Raw genomic sequence first — 20642 nt, 5'->3', positions numbered from 1 at the left:
TGTCTATATTTGCAGACAGATCTTTGAAACCTTGAATTTGATCATCCAACTCATGAAACAACATGATTTCTCTTGGATCTGTTACATCTGTCTATTGAATCCTTTGTCATACCAGACTGATATGTTAAGGGTGGGTCAGACATTCAAATGACAATTTCTTATTTTACTGGCCACAGTCTGCTTGGTGGTTGGTTATAGTAGGCCTATAACTGCACAATCAAAGAATGAGGGTTGGGAAAGCTTTCCCTGTAAGTTGACAGTGAAGCTGACCTTTTAGCAGTAATGCCATTTAATTATTTGTTTATTTGGATTCCCATGATCTTTTTCAGAGGTAGCAGCTATTCTTCCTATGCTCCATGAAAAACACAAAACACGCCAAGTAACGAAACACGGATTCACTGATAGACAAGAGCAGTCACACAAATTCTAAATACAACAATATACAAACAATGCCACAAAAAATACAATAATCATATGAACAATACAACTTAACCAGTAACGTGTGTTACCTAGGGCTGTGGTGGTGATCATATTACCGCCATACCGGCAGTCATGAGTCACGACCACGGTCAAATTCCACGTGACCGTTGAGTCACGGTAATCTCCTATTATGCACTCTGGATATGCGTTGGGAATACCCAACTCGCTAACGACCGGCTAATGGCCTGGGAATCAGTTTTCTGTTGTCCCTCTAACCATGATGACTAATTCAAAGCATTTAAGACATTGCATGTAGACCACCCATACACATATTAAAGGTTATGCATAAGCATAGGCCTATATACGAGCACAAGCCTGACAAAAAAAAAACTGAATTCAAATATTGATTGTGCCATTATACAATACAATGTCTAATAGCCTACTGGATATTACGCATGGCAGAAAAACATAAACAATAAACAGATTTGGTACATCATTTGTCTATCCTATACTCTAAAATGAATCACCGTTGAGTGTGGACTGCATTATTATTCATACTTCTATCCATGAGTTTGGGAGAGAAAGTATAGCCCTAGGCGATGCTGTTGGTTCACTGATTGTGCAGGGTGCCTTAAAGAGTTAGCTTACAATTATAATGAATTCGTAGTTGATTTTGAATAGCCTAGTAATAGGGCATTATTATATTTTCATAATTATTAGACTGACACATTACCTCATCAGTGTATGTTTCCATCTTCTCCTCTCGCTCCTCCATTCATTTCTTGAGCACACAGAGATATGGGCTGTCACAGTTTAATTAAACATGTTTCGTTGTAATAAACATGTCGCTATCGATGTTCCCGGAACAAATTTCACTTGATTTCCCAAATGAAGCTTTGGGTAGCTGCAGGGACACTGTTTGAGAGCCCACAGCATACAGAGTTTGGGCAGAATATCACCTGTCACGAAGCGAAGCGAGAGTTTGCTCCTCAAACAGCGGTTGATGCGTGAAGTGAAACCAGTGTTCTTATAAACCCAGACATTTCTATTTGCAATCCCGTGTGAAAGCAGAGTTTGGATGGTTGCCACTAATAAGAGGTGGATCCCAGCTGCTACAATATTAATTTTTCATCTGCTACAATACCGGAGTAGCCTACCTGGCATGATTTTGAAACGGCCTCCATTCACTAATCAAGTGCATACGGGTGACATGCCTTTTCCCCCTGCTCCTGCTTCTGCCCATTTGAAAACGGGCCAATCTAAATCTAAGCATATTTTACATATCAGTAAAGACAATATTAAATTGAGAGCAGGCTGATGGGTGAAAATATGATCCCTTGATAAGGGAACAGCGTATGCAACCTGAGGCAAACTTTTATTGTGACTTTTTCCAAATCTTCAATAGCCTATAGTCGCATCATGCAGCCCATACAGTGCATTCGTAAAGTATTCAGACTCCTTGAATTTCTCCCACCAATAAATTGCTTTACAGCCTTTATCGTAAAATGGATGAAATTATTATTTTTTTCACTTATCAATCTACACACAATACCCCATAATGACAAATCAATATCAGGTTTTTAGAAATGTTTGCAAATGTATTACAAATAAAATACTGAAATAGTACATTTACATAAGTATTCAGGCCCTTTTTTCAGTACTTTGTTGAAGCACCTTTGGCAGTGATTACAGCCTCGAGTATTTTTGGGTATGACACTGTAAGCGTGGCAGATCTGGTTTTGGGGAGTTTCTCCCATTCGTCTCTGCAGATCCTCTCAAGATGATCTGTCACGTTGGATTTGAGCGTCGCTGCACAGCTATTTTCAGATCTCTCCAGAGGTTTTCGATTTGGTTCAAGTCAGGGCTCTGTCTGGACCACTCAATGACATTCAGAGACTTGTCCTGTGTTGTCTTAGCTGTGTGCTTAGAGTTGTTGTTCTGTTGGAACACCCTCACCTTCACCTTCAACCAGTGTGAGGTCCTGAGCACTCTGGAGCAGGTTTTCATCAAGGATCTTTCTGTACTTTGCTCCATTTATCTTTCCCTCTATCCTGACTGGTCTCCCAGTCCCTGCCACTGAAAAACGTCCCCACAGCACAATGCTGCCACCACCATGCTTCACCATAGGGATGGTGCCAGGTTTCCTTCAGACGTGACTCTTAGCATTCAGGCCAAAGAGTTAAATCTTGGTTTCATCAGACCAGAGAATCTTGTTTCTCATGATCTGAGAGTCCTTTAGGTGCCTTTTGACAAACTCCAAGCAGGCTGTCATGTGCCTTTTACTGAGGAGTGGTTTCTGTCTGGCCACTCTATCATAAAGGCCTGATTGGTGGAGTGCTGCAGAGATGGTTGTCCTTCTGGAAGGTTCTTCCATCTCCATAGAGGAACTCTAGAGCACTGTCAGAGTGACGTTCTGGTCCTTGGTCACTTCCCTGACGAAGGCCCTTCTCCCCGGATTTCTCAGTTTGGCTGGGCGGCCAGCTCAAGAAAGAGTCTTGAGGCCACTGTGTTCTTGAGGACCTTCAATGCTGCAGCAAGTTTTTGGTACCCTTCCCCAGATCTTTGCGTTGACACAATCCTCTCTCGGAGCTCTAAAGACAATTCCTTCAACCTCATGGCTTGGTTTTTGCTCTGACGTGCGGTGTCAACTTTGGGATCTTATATAGACAAGTGTGTGCCTTTCCAAATCATGTCCAATCAATTAAATTTACCACAGGTGGACTCAAGTCGTAGAAATATCTCAAGATCGATCAATGGAAACAGGATGCACCTGAGCTCAGTTTCGAGTCTCATTGCAAAGGGTCTGAATACTACTTTTTGTCTGATTCTCTGTATGGTAATAACATTTGATAAAAAATAAAAATAAATTAATTGTAAAGTGCTTTCTTGCATCATATAACACAACACAATTTTCACCTATTTGGTGTAATAGATCTTATTTTCTTGTTTAAAAATCTGTGTGTGTGGGGGGGGGGGGATTTGTGTTTTCAGGGACATATACCAAACCCAAACAAACACCAAATGAGGGTTAGGACATTTGAGCAATATTTGCTGGTCAACAATGCAATGAGATAATGTTGAAATCATTGAGCAATTTCAAGGATGTAACATTTCATCCAACGAACTGAATCATTCTATCTATAGAAGTTGATCAAAGTGTGTCCATGTCAGTAAATAAAGAGATTGGTCAAAATAAGCCATTCGAGATGTGCATTTATGCATATTTGAGTATAAAAAACAATACTACTCCATACTTCACTCATCTTACTGGTTTGCTTGTTCTCAGTGACTGTCTGTTTACACTCTGTGTAAATGGTTGATATTTAAGTTTAGGCATTAATTCCAAGGGTACATTTTTGCTAAAGGGTTAAAACAGAAGAATAAAAAAAAATGTCTTGCACTGGGTTTTGAACTGGCAATCCTCTGAATCGTAGCTCGCAGATCAAGCCCTTCCTTTATCCCCATCCACAACGCCTTAGCAAGCCGCGAGCCCTGTCCACATCCTGGCATCCTGGCGTCCTGGACACATGTCTAATACTGCTACAGGCTTGATGAAGAAATGCTGGCTGATCCCCAGTCAGGGAGAAGCTGTTCCTGAAAGATGGGAGAGTATAATAAAACTACAATAAAAACAGGAGGGTGATATGCATATCATAAACTTCATAACCAGTGCTAAGAAGTTGTGGGGGACCGGCGAAACTGCGGTACACCACTGCCCCAGTGCCAGATAAACCAGGTCTGAAGGGGTTCATTAAAGTCTGAAAGAGTGAGAAACTGGTCGCTCCACTGCTTGACCTCTGACTCTGACCAGCAGCCCTGACCTCCCCGACCACATTCCCCTGATAATACGGGAAGATAAAGAGAGAGGAGGGGGGAGGGAGGGGGTTGTGTCTAGAGGGGTGGAGAGGGAAGATGGAAGGGGTGAGAGAAGGGGATGTGTGTGTAGAGAGGTGGAGGTGAGGTAGGGGTGGAAGAGGGAAAAGGGGGTAGAGTGGAGAGGGGAGAGGAGAGACTGAGTGGGTGAGAGATGAGGGAGGAAGATAGATGGAGTAGAGATGGAGTGGGTGAGAGAGGGGAGAGAAAGAGATGAGTTTAGGAGGGAGGACAGTGTCCATTTCAGCTTTCAGACAGGCTGCCCTGGAGGCAGTATTATCAGACCTGTCACTACACACTGATAAGACACAAGTTCTGGTTGTCCCCGGCTCCAAACGACACATGTAACGATTCAGTGTCCGTACTTCCAGTGATAGTGAGGAAGATACTGGAGGTAAGAGTCCTGGATTGATTAGTGTCTCGCTCACATGAAAGCATATATACACACACACACACACACACACACACACACACACACACACACACACACACACACACACACACACACACACACACACACACACACACACACACACACACACACACACACACATTTACATTACATTTACATTTAAGTCATTTAGCAGACACTCTTATCCAGAGCGACTTACAAATTGGTGCGTTCACCTTAAGACATCCAGTGGAACAGCCACTTTACAATAGTGCATCTAAATCTTTCAAGGGGGGTGAGAAGGATTACTTTATCCTATCCTAGGTATTCCTTAAAGAGGTGGGGTTTCAGGTGTCTCCGGAAGGTGATGATTGACTCCGCTGTCCTGGCGTCGTGAGGGAGTTTGTTCCACCATTGGGGGGCCAGAGCAGCGAACAGTTTTGACTGGGCTGCGCGAGAACTGTACTTCCTCAGTGGTAGGGAGGCGAGCAGGCCAGAGGTGGATGAACGCAGTGCCCTTGTTTGGGTGTAGGGCCTGATCAGAGCCTGGAGGTACTGAGGTGCCGTTCCCCTCACAGCTCCGTAGGCAAGCACCATGGTCTTGTAGCGGATGCGAGCTTCAACTGGAAGCCAGTGGAGAGAGCGGAGGAGCGGGGTGACGTGAGAGAACTTGGGAAGGTTGAACACCAGACGGGCTGCGGCGTTCTGGATGAGTTGTAGGGGTTTAATGGCACAGGCAGGGAGCCCAGCCAACAGCGAGTTGCAGTAATCCAGACGGGAGATGACAAGTGCCTGGATTAGGACCTGCGCTGCTTCCTGTGTGAGGCAGGGTCGTACTCTGCGGATGTTGTAGAGCATGAACCTACAAGAACGGGCCACCGCCTTGATGTTAGTTGAGAACGACAGGGTGTTGTCCAGGATCACGCCAAGGTTCTTAGCGCTCTGGGAGGACACACACACACACACACACACACACACACACACACACACACACACACACACACACACACACACACACACACACACACACACACACTTAAATACTTTATTGGAATCCAAGAATCAAATTTACAGATTGACCAACATTGTTTTTGTAGGTCAGGACTCACGGCATGGGGACATGGCCATCTAAACCTAAATAATCCAAGTTGATCATTTATTGGTGTTTGGGAGATGTGGTCCCACTATACCAAGTTAGTTTTGTGTATGTGCCATCTCACACCAAGAAGTGACATTCCATTAGTGGCTCAGTGAGGGTAAACTGACCTGGGTCCGTATCCACAAAGTGTCTCAGAGAAGGAGTGCTGATCTGATTTTAGAGGCTACTTATACAGACAATTTGTATAAAACCCATAAACTGTATTTATGATTATATGACAATATTTTAGGTTGACAATAATTATATCACACACACACACACCCCACACCAGAGTGGAGGCCCCTCCTCAGAGGAGCCTCCACAGAGGAGCCACCACATCCTACTAAAATGTCTTTTTTTTTTCAGATAGAACTATTGTAACGGCTGTCGTGGGTTGAAGAAGGTGAAGAGGACCAAAGTGCAGCATGGTACGTGTTCATGATGTATATTTATTTTAACTCAGAACACTTCAACCAAAATAACAAAAATAGATCAACACGAAACAGTTCTGTCTGGTGCAGAACACAGAGACAGAAAACAAATGAACAAGCGAATAAAGGAAAACTGAAACAGTCCCGTATGGTGAAAACACTGAAACGGAAAATAACCACCCACAAACAAGAGTGGGAAAACAGGCTACCTAAGTATGGTTCTCAATCAGAGACAACTATTGACAACTGCCTCTGATTGGGAACCATACCAGGCCAAACACATAGAAATATAAACACAAGAACAAAACATAGAATGCCCACCCCAACTCACGCCCTGACCAACCTAAAATAGAAACATACAAAAGGAATTAAGGTCAGGATGTGACAACTATACTAAATATAGTCATGTCAAACACCTGAATAAAACAAACTGTTTTGCAATAGTCTCAACAGTCTCAACAGCACCCTCTAGGATAGCACCATGGTGTAGCCAGAGGACAGCTATGTTCTGTCCTCCTTTGGCTACATTGACTTCAATACAAAACGTAGGAGGCTCATGCTCCTCACCCCCTTCCATAGATCTTCATGGTTTAGTTTAGTTTATTAGGATCTGCATTAGCTAATGCACATGAAGCAGCTACTCTTCCTGGGGTCCACACACAAATGTACAAATACATGAGATAGTACAGAACAATAATAGACAAGGATATAAAATATTACATGAAATAAATACAAAAATATGTAAATAAAATATTTAAGATTTATTTAACCAGGAAAAGTCTATTTTTCAAGGGATACCTCGCCAAAGCAGCAACAATCAATACATAACTGAATAAAAACATACAGCAATACAATATGAAAAAAAAGCATTTACACAGACTCTTCCATTAATATTTTTTATTCATTCAGTGGCACTAACATATCTAGATGAATCATGGATTGTAGACTATTCCATGTCTCTAGTGCACAAGAAGAGAAGGCAGTCTTGCCTAATACTGTGAATGTCCTGGGGACTTTAAGTAGCAACCACCTAGCAGACCGGGTAAGACAGGAGTTTACCCAAAAGGGCTTTGTAGATGAACACATACAATTGTAGCTTTCTGCACTTATAAAGTGAGGGCCAACCTACCATTTGGCACAAGGTGCAATGGTGGGTGATTGACTTGCCATTTGTAATAAAGCGCAAGGATGCATGATAAACAGAGTCCAGTCTCTGTAAGACAGAGGAGGTTGCATGCATATACAACAAGTCACCATAATCAATTACAGAGAGAAAAGTGGCCTGAACAAGATTCTTTCCAGCCATAAGCAGGAAGCAAGTCTTATTACGAAAATTAAAACCAAATTTCAAGTTAAGCTTCCTCACAAGATTATCCATATGAACTTTTAAGTACAACTTCTCATCCAACCATATACCTAGGTATTTTTAGGATGACACTTTTTCAACAGATAAGGCACCAGATGTGACAATGATAACCTTCTCTGGCAGAGTTTGAACTCTGGTAAAGGTCATGAACTTGTTTTTGTGTACATTCAAGACCAGTTTGAGACCATAAAGGGAGGCCTGTAGTGAATGAAAAGAAGTCTGGAGCTCTTCAGCAGCCTGAACCAGAGAAGGAGCACATTAATATATGACTGTATCATCTGCATATACAGTTGATGTCGGACATTTACATACACCTTAGCCAAATACATTTAAACTCCGTTTTTCACAATTCCTGAGATTTAATCCTAGTAAAAAAAGCCCTGTCTTAGGTCAGTTAGGATCACCACCTCATTTTAAGAATGTGAAATGTCAGAATAATAGTAGAGAGAATTATTTATTTAATCTTTAATTTATTTCATCACATTTCCAGTGGGTCAGAAATGTACATACACCAAATATTAGTATTTGGTAGCATTGCCTTTAAATTGTTCAACTTGGGTCAAATGTTTTGGGTAGCCTTCCACAAGCTTCCCACAATAAGTTGGGTGAATTTTGGCCCATTCCTCCTGACAGAGCTGGTGTAACCGAGTCAGGTTTGTAGGCCTCCTTGCTTGCACACGCTTTTTCAGTTCTGCCCACACATTTTCTATGGGGTTGAGGTCAAGGCTTTGTGATGGCCACTCCAATACCTTGACTTTGTTGTCCTTAAGCACAACTTTGGAAGTATGCTTGGGGTCATTGTTCATTTGGAAGACCCCTTTGCGAACAAGCTTTAACTTCCTGACTGATGGCTTGAGATGTTGCTTCAATATATCCACATAATTTTCCAACCTCATGATGCCATCTATTTTGTGAAGTGCACCAGTCCCTCCTGCAGCAAAGCACCCCGACAACATGATGCTGCCACCCCTGTGCTTCACGGTTGGGATGGTATTCTTCGGCTTGCGAGCGTCCCCCTTTTCCTCCAAACATAACGACGGTCATTATGGCCAAACAGTTCTATTTTTGTTTCATCAGACCAGAGGACATTTCTCCAAAAAGTACGATCTTTGTCCCCATCTGCAGCTGCTAACCGTAGTCTGGCTTTTTTATGGTGGCTTTGGAGCAGTGGCTTCTTCCTTGCTGAGTGGCCTTTCAGGTTATGTCGATATAGGACTCGTTTTTACTGTGGATATAGATACTTTTGTACCTGTTTCCTCCATCATCTTCACAAGGTCCTTTGCTGTAGTTCTGGGATTGATTTGCACTTTTCTCACCAAAGTACGTTCATCTCTAGGCGACAGAGCGCGTCTCCTTCCTGAGCGGTATGACGGCTGTGTGGTCCCATGGTGTTTATACTCGCTATTGTTTGTACAGATGAATGTGGTACCTTGATGCGTTTGGAAATTTCTCCCAAGGATGAACCAGTCTTGTGGAGGTCTACAATTTATTTTCTGAGGTCTTGGCTGATTTCTTTTGATTTTTCCCATGATGTCAAGCAAAGAGGCACTGAGTTTGAAGGTAGGCCTTGAAATGCATCCACAGGTACACCTCCAATTGACTCAAATGATGTCAATTAGCCTATCAGAAGCTTCTAAAGCCATGACTCAATTTTCTGAAATGTTCCAAGCTGTTTAAAAGCACAGTTAACTTAGTGTATGTAAACTTCTGACCCACTGGAATTGTGATACAGTGAATTATAAGTGAAACAATCTGTCTGTAAACAATTGTTGGAAAAATGACTTGTGTCATGCACAAAGTAGATGTCCTAACCGACTTGCCAATACTATAGTTTATTAACATGAAAGTTGTGGAGTGGTTGAAAAACGAGTTTTAATGACTCCAACCTAAGTGTATGTAAACTGCCGATTTCAACTGTAAATGAATGAATGGCTACATAGGTAACTAGCCAACACTGTAATTCATAATAGACTGGTACTATGTAGTCAGCTAGCTAACTATACCTATTGCCAGACAGGAAAAAAATGATTTAGCTAAATTAGAATCTAATTTGTGTTTATAAGCTAACCCCATCATTGTTTATGCCAACAATATTTGTAAAATGATAATGGTATTTGGTCATATGATTATGGCAGGGTTCAGTGACAAGCAATAGAGAGAGAGAGCACCGCCCATGTTGCGGCAGGGAGAGGACGAACAGGCCTTCAGGTGAGAATTTGAGTTACAGTGTAAGGCACTATCAGTTCAACTCCTCATCTTTGCTGACTGTAGCCCAAGTGCTATAACAAAACAGTTGTTGCCTGCATTCTGATTTCATAAGGTTGTCATGGCAGGGATCAAAGACAGTCACTAAGGAGAGGGAGAGCACCGCCCACGTTGAGGCACAAGGAGATTACGAACAGGTCATTAGGTGAAAATTTGGAATTTGAGTTATAAGGCTGTCTGGTAAAGCACGTTGCACAGCAATTCACATTGCATACAGATTGGGACAATCGGTTCAACTCCTCATCTTTGCTGACTGTAGCCCAAGTGTTACAGTATAACAAATGCTGTTGCCTAAATTTTGATTTCATTTGGATGTCATGGAGGTTGAAAATGGGGCTGCGCTCAACAATGCCACAAACCATGTTGCCGTTTGTCATATCCACCAGGAGAACCTGGATACCGTTGATAGGAAAACAATATGCCCAAATATGCTTTCTGGCAGTGTCATGGGTAAACAGGTATTTGGTGCATTTAAGTGAATTGAAACTGAAGATCTGACCCCTCTCTCTACCACTATATGCCCACCTTTGTATAAGGTTGCAACTGGTTATTGACTGTTATTGAATGTGTATGTTTTTTACTTGATGGTCAATGACAATGAGTTGTGGCTATGTATTTTTTTTAACCTGTTGCGACGAGCAATCCCGTATCCGGGATCCTATTTATAGACTCAAGCTCATTACCATAACGCAACGTTAACTATTCATGAAAATCGCAAATGAAATGAAATAAATATATTTGCTCTCAAGCTTAGCCTTTTGTTAACAACACTGTCATCTCAGATTTTCAAAATATGCTTTTGAACCATAGCTAAACAAGCATTTGTGTAAGAGTATTGATAGCCTAACATAGCATTAAGCCTAGCATTCAGCATGCACATTTTCACAAAAACAAGAAAAGCATTCAAATAAAATAATTTACCTTTGAAGAACTTCAGATGTTTTCAATGAGGAGACTATCAGTTAGATAGCAAATGTTCAGTTTTTCCAAAAAGATTATTTGTGTAGGACAAATCTCTCCGTTTTGTTCATCAAGTTTGGCTACGAAAAAAACCTGTATCCAGGAGTGTAATTCTCTCCGCAAGCTCATTAGCATAACGCAACGTTAACTATTCATGAAAATCGCAAATGAAATGAAATAAATATATTAGCTCTCAAGCTTAGCCTTTTGTTAACAACACTGTCATCTCAGATTTTCAAAATATGCTTTTGAACCATAGCTAAACAAGCATTTGTGTAAGAGTATTGATAGCCTAGCATAGCATTAAGCCTGGCATTCAGCATGCAACATTTTCACAAAAACAAGAAAATCATTCAAATAAAATCATTTACCTTTGAAGAACTTCAGATGTTTTCAATGAGGAGACTCTCAGTTAGATAGCAAATGTTCAGTTTTTCCCAAAATATTATTTGTGTAGACAAATCGCTCCGTTTTGTTCATCACGTTTGGGTAAGAAAAAACCTGAAAATTAAGTCATTACAACGCAAACTTTTTTCCAAATTAAGTCTATTGCTTGAGCATGGCACCAGACTGACTGGTTTATTTTGAAGTCTTCTGATTGAGCATTATGCCACACTGATTGGTTAATTTTGAGTTCTATTGTTGAATTATTTTATGAATTAATACTGCAAAAAAAGTTTCCAGATTGCCTCGACTCCTTTTATGTTAATTGGTTATAAGAAATGAGTAATTCAAGACCATGTACTAGCCAAGTGTGATGAAGGGTACAGAAATATAAATGACGGATTTTGACATTTAAATGTAGTTAAAGAAGGGGTGTGGTGGTGACTTTCTGAACATGGAGTCGGAAAAAAGTTTAAAGTAATATAGAAAAATGTTGCTATTTCAATTGGGATTGGGGTGTATTGACCAATCAGGATATTTTTGGGTGTATTTTCCCTTCAAACTTCACCAGAAACAACCATTTCACATACCCCGGACGGGTGTTGACACTGGAACCCAATGACCCTGACCCCCCATATCTGACACAGAGTTGGGCCCTTGCCTCAACTCATGTCTCATACCCTCATTCAATCACTGCTGTGATTCCTTCACAACACTGTGTAAGTAACCCTCTCATTCCCATTCCCCATAATATTTTACTACATAATATGTGTTTGTAGCCCTCTCATGTTTGGATAAATACCATAGTAGACCGGCAATTAACACAATCTAATTATTAAACATACACATCAATAATTTTACTCCTTGCTTGGACTCATTCTTAAGCTCTTTTGTCTAACTGTGTTGTGTTGTTGTTTTTTGTCTTCCCAGTAAAATCCTGTCCTCAGTGGAAGTGTTGAGCTCCCTGAGGTCTGTGACCACCTCAACCCCTGTCCTGCACTGAAGTCAAGCCTCTGAACACCTCAACTCATGCCTCATATCAATCCTCCAGTGATGCAATCACTGCTGGGATCCCTTCTCAACACGGTGTAAGTAGCCCTCTCATTCCCATTCCCCTTAATATTCTACTATAAAAAATGTTTTAGGTAAAAGTGATTTATGTCTTTGACGATTTTTTAAACATGCTTTGTGTCTCTGTGCTTGCCCCTGTCTGTGCCTATATCGTGGGTCTCCCATCCTCATAAATGTATTTTTCAATTCACCAGTCTCCACCGATACGCACGCACACACGCACACACACACACACACACACACACACACACACACACACACACACACACACACACACACACACACACACACACACACACACACACACACACACACACACACACACACACACACACACACACACACACACACACACACACACACACACACACACAGATTCCCAAATGCATTCAGAGACAAACACACTCCCTGAGACACAAACAAACATTCTGGTCCTCCCCATACTCCACACGCTGATCTCACAAACACACCCAGAGAGCCTCCTTGATGATTCATTCATTGTGCAACATTAGAATTGGACAGTTTCACTGTAATAGTCCAGGGGAGATAGATTCATGAAGACAAAGGGAATGCAACCAGTGGTCTCTGACAGTTAGATATGACTTATTACACAGAGGTCGAGATGAGTGTAAATCAATGTTGTTTCCAGGCCTGTGAGGGAGTTAGGAAAATAGAGTTGTTTGCCAGGGAATGCATCGGCCCAGTACAGGGAGTTAAAATATGATCTTACTTCCTGGCTTGCACACACATTCGCACGCACACACATGCCTGCGCAAGTGAGATTTGGTTGGGTGGGCCCCACCTTCCAGCAAAACATTTTAGTTGACCCCTCTTGACAGCGGAGATAAAGCATTTTATTTTAAAGTTCATTTCCATGAAGGCCTGATTCACGTAGTCTCCTCTGAACAGTTGATGTAGAGATGTATCTCTTACTTGAACACTGTGAGGCATTTATTTGGGCTGCAATTGCTGATGCTGGTAACTCTAATGAACTTATCCTTTTGGGGTGGCAGGTAGCCTAGTGGTTAGAGCATTGGTCCAGTAACCCAAAGGTTGCTAGACCGAATCTCCAAGCTGACAAGGTAAAAATTGGTCATTCTGCTGCTGAACAAGGCAGTTAACCCACTGTTCCTAGGCCATAATTGTAAATAAGAATTTGCTCTTAACTGACTTAACTAACACATCCTCTGATGTCTGACCCTGATGCCACGGTGGAGGAACCGGCTGGTACCTCAATACACACTGAAAGGGGGAGGTTAGTGGAGGAGTGGCGAAGCGAGTTCTGTGCCATCTCGGCCCAGGGCACACATCCTGGTTGACTGTCTCTACCTGCCCGTTACTCTCAGGGTGACCTGAGGTAAGGCTAATTGAGACCCCCAGACGTTCCATAAACGCCTTCCAAACTCTCGATGTGAACTGGGGACCCCGATCCAACACTATATCCTCAGGCACCCCGTAGTGCCGGAATACGTGTGTAAACAGGGCCTCTGCAGTCTGTAGGGCTGTAGGGAGACCAGGCAGAGGGAGGAGACGACAGGACTTAGAAAAAAAATCCACAACGACCAGGATCGTGGTATTTCCTTGTGAGGGAGGAAGTTCCATTAGGAAATACACTGACAGATGTGACCAAGGTCGTTGTGGAACAGGTAAGGAATGTAACTTACCTCTGGGCAGGTGTCTCGAAGCATTACACTGGGCACACACTGAGCAGGAGGAGACATAAACCCTCACGTCCTTAGCCAAAGACGGCCACCAGTACTTCCCAGTCAGACAGCACACCGTCTGACCGATCTCCGGATGACCAGAGGAGGGAGATGTGTGGGCCCAAGAGATCAACTGGTCACGGACAGCAGACAGAAAGTATATACGCCCAACGGGACAGTGGAGGGGAGCGGACTCTGTACGCAACGCCTGCTCGATGTCCGCATCCAGATCTCACACAACTGGCGCTACCAGGCAGGAGGCCGGGAGTATGGGAGTTTGATCCATGGGCTGCTCCTCTGTGTCATACAGCAGGGACAGTGCGTCTGCCTTCTTATTCTGGGAACCTGGTCTGTAGGACAGGGTAAACCCAAAACGGGTAAAGAACATGCCCACCTTGCCTGATGAGGATTCAGTCTCCTCGCTGCCCGGATGTACTCCAGGTTGTGGTGGTCAGTCCAGATGAGAAAAGGGTGTTTAGCCCCCTCAAGCCAATGTCTCCACGCTTTCAACACTATCCACAGCCAACAACTCCCCGTCCCCCACATCACAGTTACACTCCGCTGGGCTGAGCTTCTTCGAGAAGAAAGCACAGGGGCGGAGATTCGGTGGCGTGACCGAGCGCTGTGAGAGCCTGGCTCCTATCCCAGCCTCGGACGCGTCCACCTCTACTATGAACGCCAAAGAGGGATCCGGATGGGCCAGCACTGGAGCCGATGTAAACAGAGCTCTTAGTTGCCCAAAAGCCCTGTCCGCCTCAGCCAACCACCGCAACCTTACAGGACCCCCCTTCAGCAGTGAGGTAATGGGGCGCAGCAACCTGGCCAAAACCCTGGATAAATGTCCGGTAGTAATTGGCAAACCCTACTTCCTTTACCGTGGTGGGAGTCGGCCAATTTACCGTGGTGGGAGTCGGCCAATTACGCACGGCTACAACGCGGTCACTCTCCATCTCCACCCCTGATGTGGAATTGCGATACCCTAGGAAGGAGACGGCCTGCTGAACGTACAGGCATTTCTCAGGCTTGACGTACAGGTCATGCTCCAACAGTCATCCAAGAACCTTGAGCACCAAGGACACATGCTCGGCACGTGTAGCGGAGTAAACCAGAATGTCATCGATATACACCACTACACCCTGCCCGCGCAGGTCCTTGAAAATCTCGTCTACAAAGGATTGGAAAACTGATGGAGCATTCATCAACCCGTATGGCATGACAAGGTACTCATAATGCCTTGTGGTGGTACTGAACGCTGTCTTCCACTCGTCTCCCTCCAGGACACACACCAGGTTATATGCACTCCTGAGATCCAGTTTCGTGAAGAAGCGCGCCCCATGCATTGACTCAATCGCCTCACAGTGATTTGATTCAGACCTCTATAGTCAATGCACGGGCGTAAACCTCCATCCTTCTTCTTCACAAAAAAGAAACTCGAGGAGGCAGGTGAAGTAGCGGGCCGAATGTACCCCTGACGCAGGGATTCAGAGACATATGTATCCATAGCCACCGTCTCCTCTTGCGACAGGGGATACACGTGACTCCTGGGAAGCGCAGCGTCTGCCAGGAGAATTATCGCACAATCCCCCCATCGATGAGGTGGTAATTGAGTTGCCTTCTTTTTTACAGAAGGCGAGAGCCAAATCTTTTATACTGATAACAAGTTCAAACGGGTGCCGTTAATACAGGTAACGAGTGGAGGACAGAGGAGCCTCTTAAAGAAGAAGTTACAGGTCTGTGAGAGCCAGAAATCTTGCTTGTTTGTAGGTGACCAAATACTTATTTTCCACCATAATTTGCAAATAAATTCATAAAAAATCCTACAATGTGATTTTCTGGATTTTATTTCCTCATTTTGTCTGTCATAGTTGAAGTGTACCTATGATAAAAATTACAGGCCTCTCTCATCTTTTTAAGTGGGAGAACGTGCACAATTGGTGGCTGACTAAATACTTTTTTGCCCCACTGTACATATATATATATATATATATATATATATATATATATATATATATATATATATATATATATGGTTGAGTGCCTCCTAGCGTCTTATATCGCTTATGCTTGGGGTTTGGCCTCCACATACACACACACACACACACACACACACACACACACACACACACAGTGTGACTAAAACAACATGATATTTACTGTAAGTAACGATACACAGCTCATTTCTCTATATATGACACAGCTTCGGGAAAGATTAAGTCCAATTTCTCGCTCCCCTCAACCACTTCCCCACCCCCGACACCCCTCACATGGCTATTGCTTTAAATTTCCAATGTGTCACTGGAAATTCTAACCACAAAACATTCTCAATGACCTAATAATTTATAGGAAAGATTTTAAAAATTCAGTAAAACTAAACAAATTTGTCCAGACAGCTGATCATAAGTTTGAATCTAAGGTACAGTTTGAAGTTTATATTTTTTCTTTCCAACTCACCCTTACCCACGCTTTCTTTCTTTCTTTCTTTCTGTCTGTCTGTCTGTCTGTCTGTCTGTCTGTCTGTCTGTCTGTCTGTCTGTCTGTCTGTCTGTCTGTCTGTCTGTCTGTCTGTCTGTCTGTCTGTCTGTCTGTCTGTCTGTCTGTCTGTCTGTCTGTCTGTCTGTCTAGTGCACACTGGGCAGTGCAGGCACAATAAACTCTGATGCCCTCGAACCTGGGTGGCATGGCTGCGGGCACTGGGTGCCCAGACAGTGCCCTGTATGCTCACGGTGTACCGATTACTTAATTGTCAAGAGACAGTCACCCACAATGCCCTCTGATAGCATCAGGACTGATGGGAATTTGGTGGGACTTTTCCCGAATCCATGCTACTCTATGGAATTCCTCTTTCTTAGTGAAAAGTATATGTTTTGGAACTGTTCAACCAGTTTTTTCACAAAAAATGTTTTCTTTGTTGTCACATTTTTTTTTAGAATTGCTTTGTGATATCGATGTCTCTGTGTTTGTGGTGTGTGTTGGTGGGTGGATGTGTGTGTTTGTGTGTGTGTGTGTGTGTCTAATAACTTGAAACTTGAAACTGTCTGTCTGTCTGAATGTGAGTGTGTGCGTGTCCCTCTCCCTCAGTCTGTAGTATCTGTGTGTGTGAGTGTACAATGCAGGGCTGTATAGAGAGCTGAAGAAAGGGGGAGTCATGAGAACCTGGGTGACTGCCAGACGACCCTGAAATGACCCCTGACTTCATCAGACAGAGAGACAGACAGAGTGAGTAAGAAAGAGAGAGGGAGAGAGAGGGGCAATTCAGAGCTTCCATTCTACTCCCCCTCTCCCTTGTCACCTTTTCTGCGGCACTCACTTGTTGCAGCCTTGTAAGCCTGGCGCCTTCTGGGCACGGATATTAGGGCATTAGGGATGAAAGGGTAAGGGCCGCCACCCCGACTCCCTTGAGTTTGTGTGTCTCTCTCACATTCCCTCAATCACATGTTTGTCAGTATGTATCTCTCTCTCTATATATATATATATCTCACTAGTTACCTATCAAAAACTGTAATCAATAATGTAACTTTTGGATTACCCAAATTCAGTAATGTATTCTGATTACATTCCATTAATTTAGTATACTTAACCGGTCAGAGGCATTAGAAGAAGACAAATGTATGTTACCAATTGAACCACATCTATTGCAGGATAAATCAATGTTCAAGTTTACATAGCTGGCCATATATGGATGTTACATTTTTTGTTGTCATGGAGGACTATTTATTGAAAAATGGCATATTCAACATTTGCTATAGACCTATTGTTAAACTTTTTATCGGTGACACTTTAATATCTTGATACAGATTTAACAATAAAAATAAAATAAAAAACGTTTTCCCGCCACTGTTTTGGTAAAAAAAAACTGAGGGATGGGCCTGGAGAAATGTAACCACTCTCAGATTAATAGACAGAGCTATGAATGCAAGGACTGACCATCCATGATATCAAAATGATTGTTTTAACCATGTTATTAGGCTATATAGTGTTTGTGTTTTCTACATTTACAAACGTTGGAGAAAAACAAGCTTATATATTGGGTTCTCGTGAGGTGTGACAGTTGAACTGAGCTCATGAGGCATTTATAAGTTATATTCTTCAAGAATCAATGGAGATATATCATCTAAAAATGGATGTAGCAACTACAGATTGCCCCTTTTAAGTCTATCAAAAGTGTGCAAGTGTCACGAATCCCGCGGGTGGTGGTCGGTGGTCCGGGTCGCCGGCCTACTAACTGCCACCGATCCCCTCTTCTGTTTCAGTTAGTTTTGTCTGATTAGTTTCACCGGTTTCTTGTTTGGGTTTTGTTTTGGGCTGTTTAAACCCGGTAGGCCCGCCGGCTTTTGTGCGGGCTTGTTTTTCTGTTCATGGTGTGTGGATTATTTGTGGATTCCGTTTTTCCGGACAGTTTCGTCCTGTTTGTTGGACTGGGTATTTATGCGCCCTTGTGTGTGGCGTGACCATTACTCTGTTCTTGGAATAAAGATCCACGTTTTGAACTACCCTGCTCTCTGCGCCTGACTCCTCCACCCACTACTCCTAGAAGCCATTACAGCGAGTTTGAACATGTGTCCATTAAGGCCTGTGGATTAAATGTTTTTATCAGCATGAATTAGATTGAGCAATAAAAGCCCCACTTTTATTCCATAAACTGGAATCCGCACTGTGCAGCTGTTGCAAGAGTGCATTTTTCACTGGCTGTCCACTGGTTTCAAAAACAATGATTGATAGGCAGCTGAAACTTCTTGAATTCAACCATTATTGGGTTCAAATACACTTTTAGATTTGTGACCAGCCATCCACAACAACCACAATCCGTAAGGTGCAACTAGCTAAATGAGAGAGCAGCAGTGTAATTCACATCAATTCGCTATGTAGATAACAATAATGAGTGATGTCTGTATCGCCGTAGACTACACCACTGCTGTCATCCTTACCTCAACTATTCAAGTTGGATAATCTTTGGAATGCCGACAGCAGTCGTACCACTGGAAGACATAGCTTGGACTGTAGCCTACAAAAGCCTACTCCTGCTCTTTGCCCGCGATCCATCAAACCCATTTGTTGTCATCATATAGTGGTCTCTGACTTGTGGTCAGATACGCTCAGGTGGAGCAAACTTAAACGTGCGCCTTTTTTCAATGCTGATATGAATGTCATTGAGAAAAAAGAGAAGTGTCAAATATTTTTTTTCTCGTAATGCTCCTTTCTGAATTTAAAAGTAATCCTCAAAATCGAGTTTTTCAAAAGCATCTGTAATCTGATTACAATTTTTTTGCTGGTAACGTAACGAATTACAGTTAAAAAATGAGGTAATCCATTACTCCCCAACCCTGCACATACACAAACACCACAGGAGGTTGGTGGCACCTTAATTGGGGAGGATGGGCTCGCGGTAATGGTTTAAGCGGAATAGGTGGAGCGTTATCAAATACATCAAACAGATGGTTTGACGCCATTCCATTTGCTCCGATCCAGCCATTATTATGAGCCGTCCTCCCCTCAGCAGCCTCCATTGACACACACAAACACACACACACAAACGCAGTACATGATGGATCCATGGAAAAGAAAAACACCGTCAGACAGTAAATGGACATAATGATGGGACGGACATAAGTGTGATTTAGGTGATAGCTCTGACTGTCACTAGATAATCCTGGAGCTCCATCCTCAGTGAAACCAACATTTCCCTGCCTGTCAGCTGCTTGCTCTCTATCTGCTCCATAGTCAGGGATCTGTCTCTGGTGACACACTTGCTCTCTCCCCTCACAAGGTGTTGACAGTCTGTTAACATAGTACTCAGCGGGGTTCCTGGTAATACATCTCTCATTCTCTCACATTCTCTATCTCTCTGGCAGGCTACGCTAGCTGGCCACACAGCCAGCTGAGCTAGACCCATTAGGTCACTGGCTCCGTGTCTTACGCTGTCAATGTATGTTTACATTAGTTGTGAGTTAATATATGTCTTGTTCTCCCATTGGATAGTCTGTCTTGTTTAGATCGCATCATATTCCATATATATATATATATATATATATATATATATACAGTGGGGATAACAAGTATTTGATACACTGCCAATTTTGCAGGTTTTCCTACTTACAAAGCATGTAGAGGTCTGTAATTTGTATCATAGGTACACTTCAACTGTGAGAGACGGAATCGAAAACAAAAATCCAGAAAATCACATTGTATGATTTTTAAGTAATTAATTTGCATTTTATTGCATGACATAAGTATTTGATCACCTACCAACCAGTAAGAATTCCGGCTCTCACAGAACTGTTTGATTTTCTTTAAGAAGCCCTCCTGCTCTCCACTCATTACCTGTATTAACTGCACCTGTTTGAACTCATTACCTGTATAAAAGACACCTGTCCACACACTCAACAGACTCCAACCTCTCCACAATGGCCAAGACCAGAGAGCTGTGTTAGGACATCAGGGTTAAATTGTAGACCTGCACATGGCTGGGATGGGCTAAAGGACAATAGGCAAGCAGCTTGGTAAGAAGGCAACATCTGTTGGCGCAATTATTAGAAAATGGAAGAAATTCAAGATGACGGTCAATCAGCCTCGGTCTGGAGCTCCGTGCAAGATCTCACCTCGTTGGGCATCAATGATCATGAGGAAGGTGAGGGATCAGCCC

This window comes from Oncorhynchus nerka, linkage group LG28 (genome assembly GCF_034236695.1).
Source record: "Oncorhynchus nerka isolate Pitt River linkage group LG28, Oner_Uvic_2.0, whole genome shotgun sequence".
Taxonomy (NCBI): Eukaryota; Metazoa; Chordata; class Actinopteri; order Salmoniformes; family Salmonidae; genus Oncorhynchus; species Oncorhynchus nerka.
Note: the sequence above shows the minus strand (reverse complement) of the source record.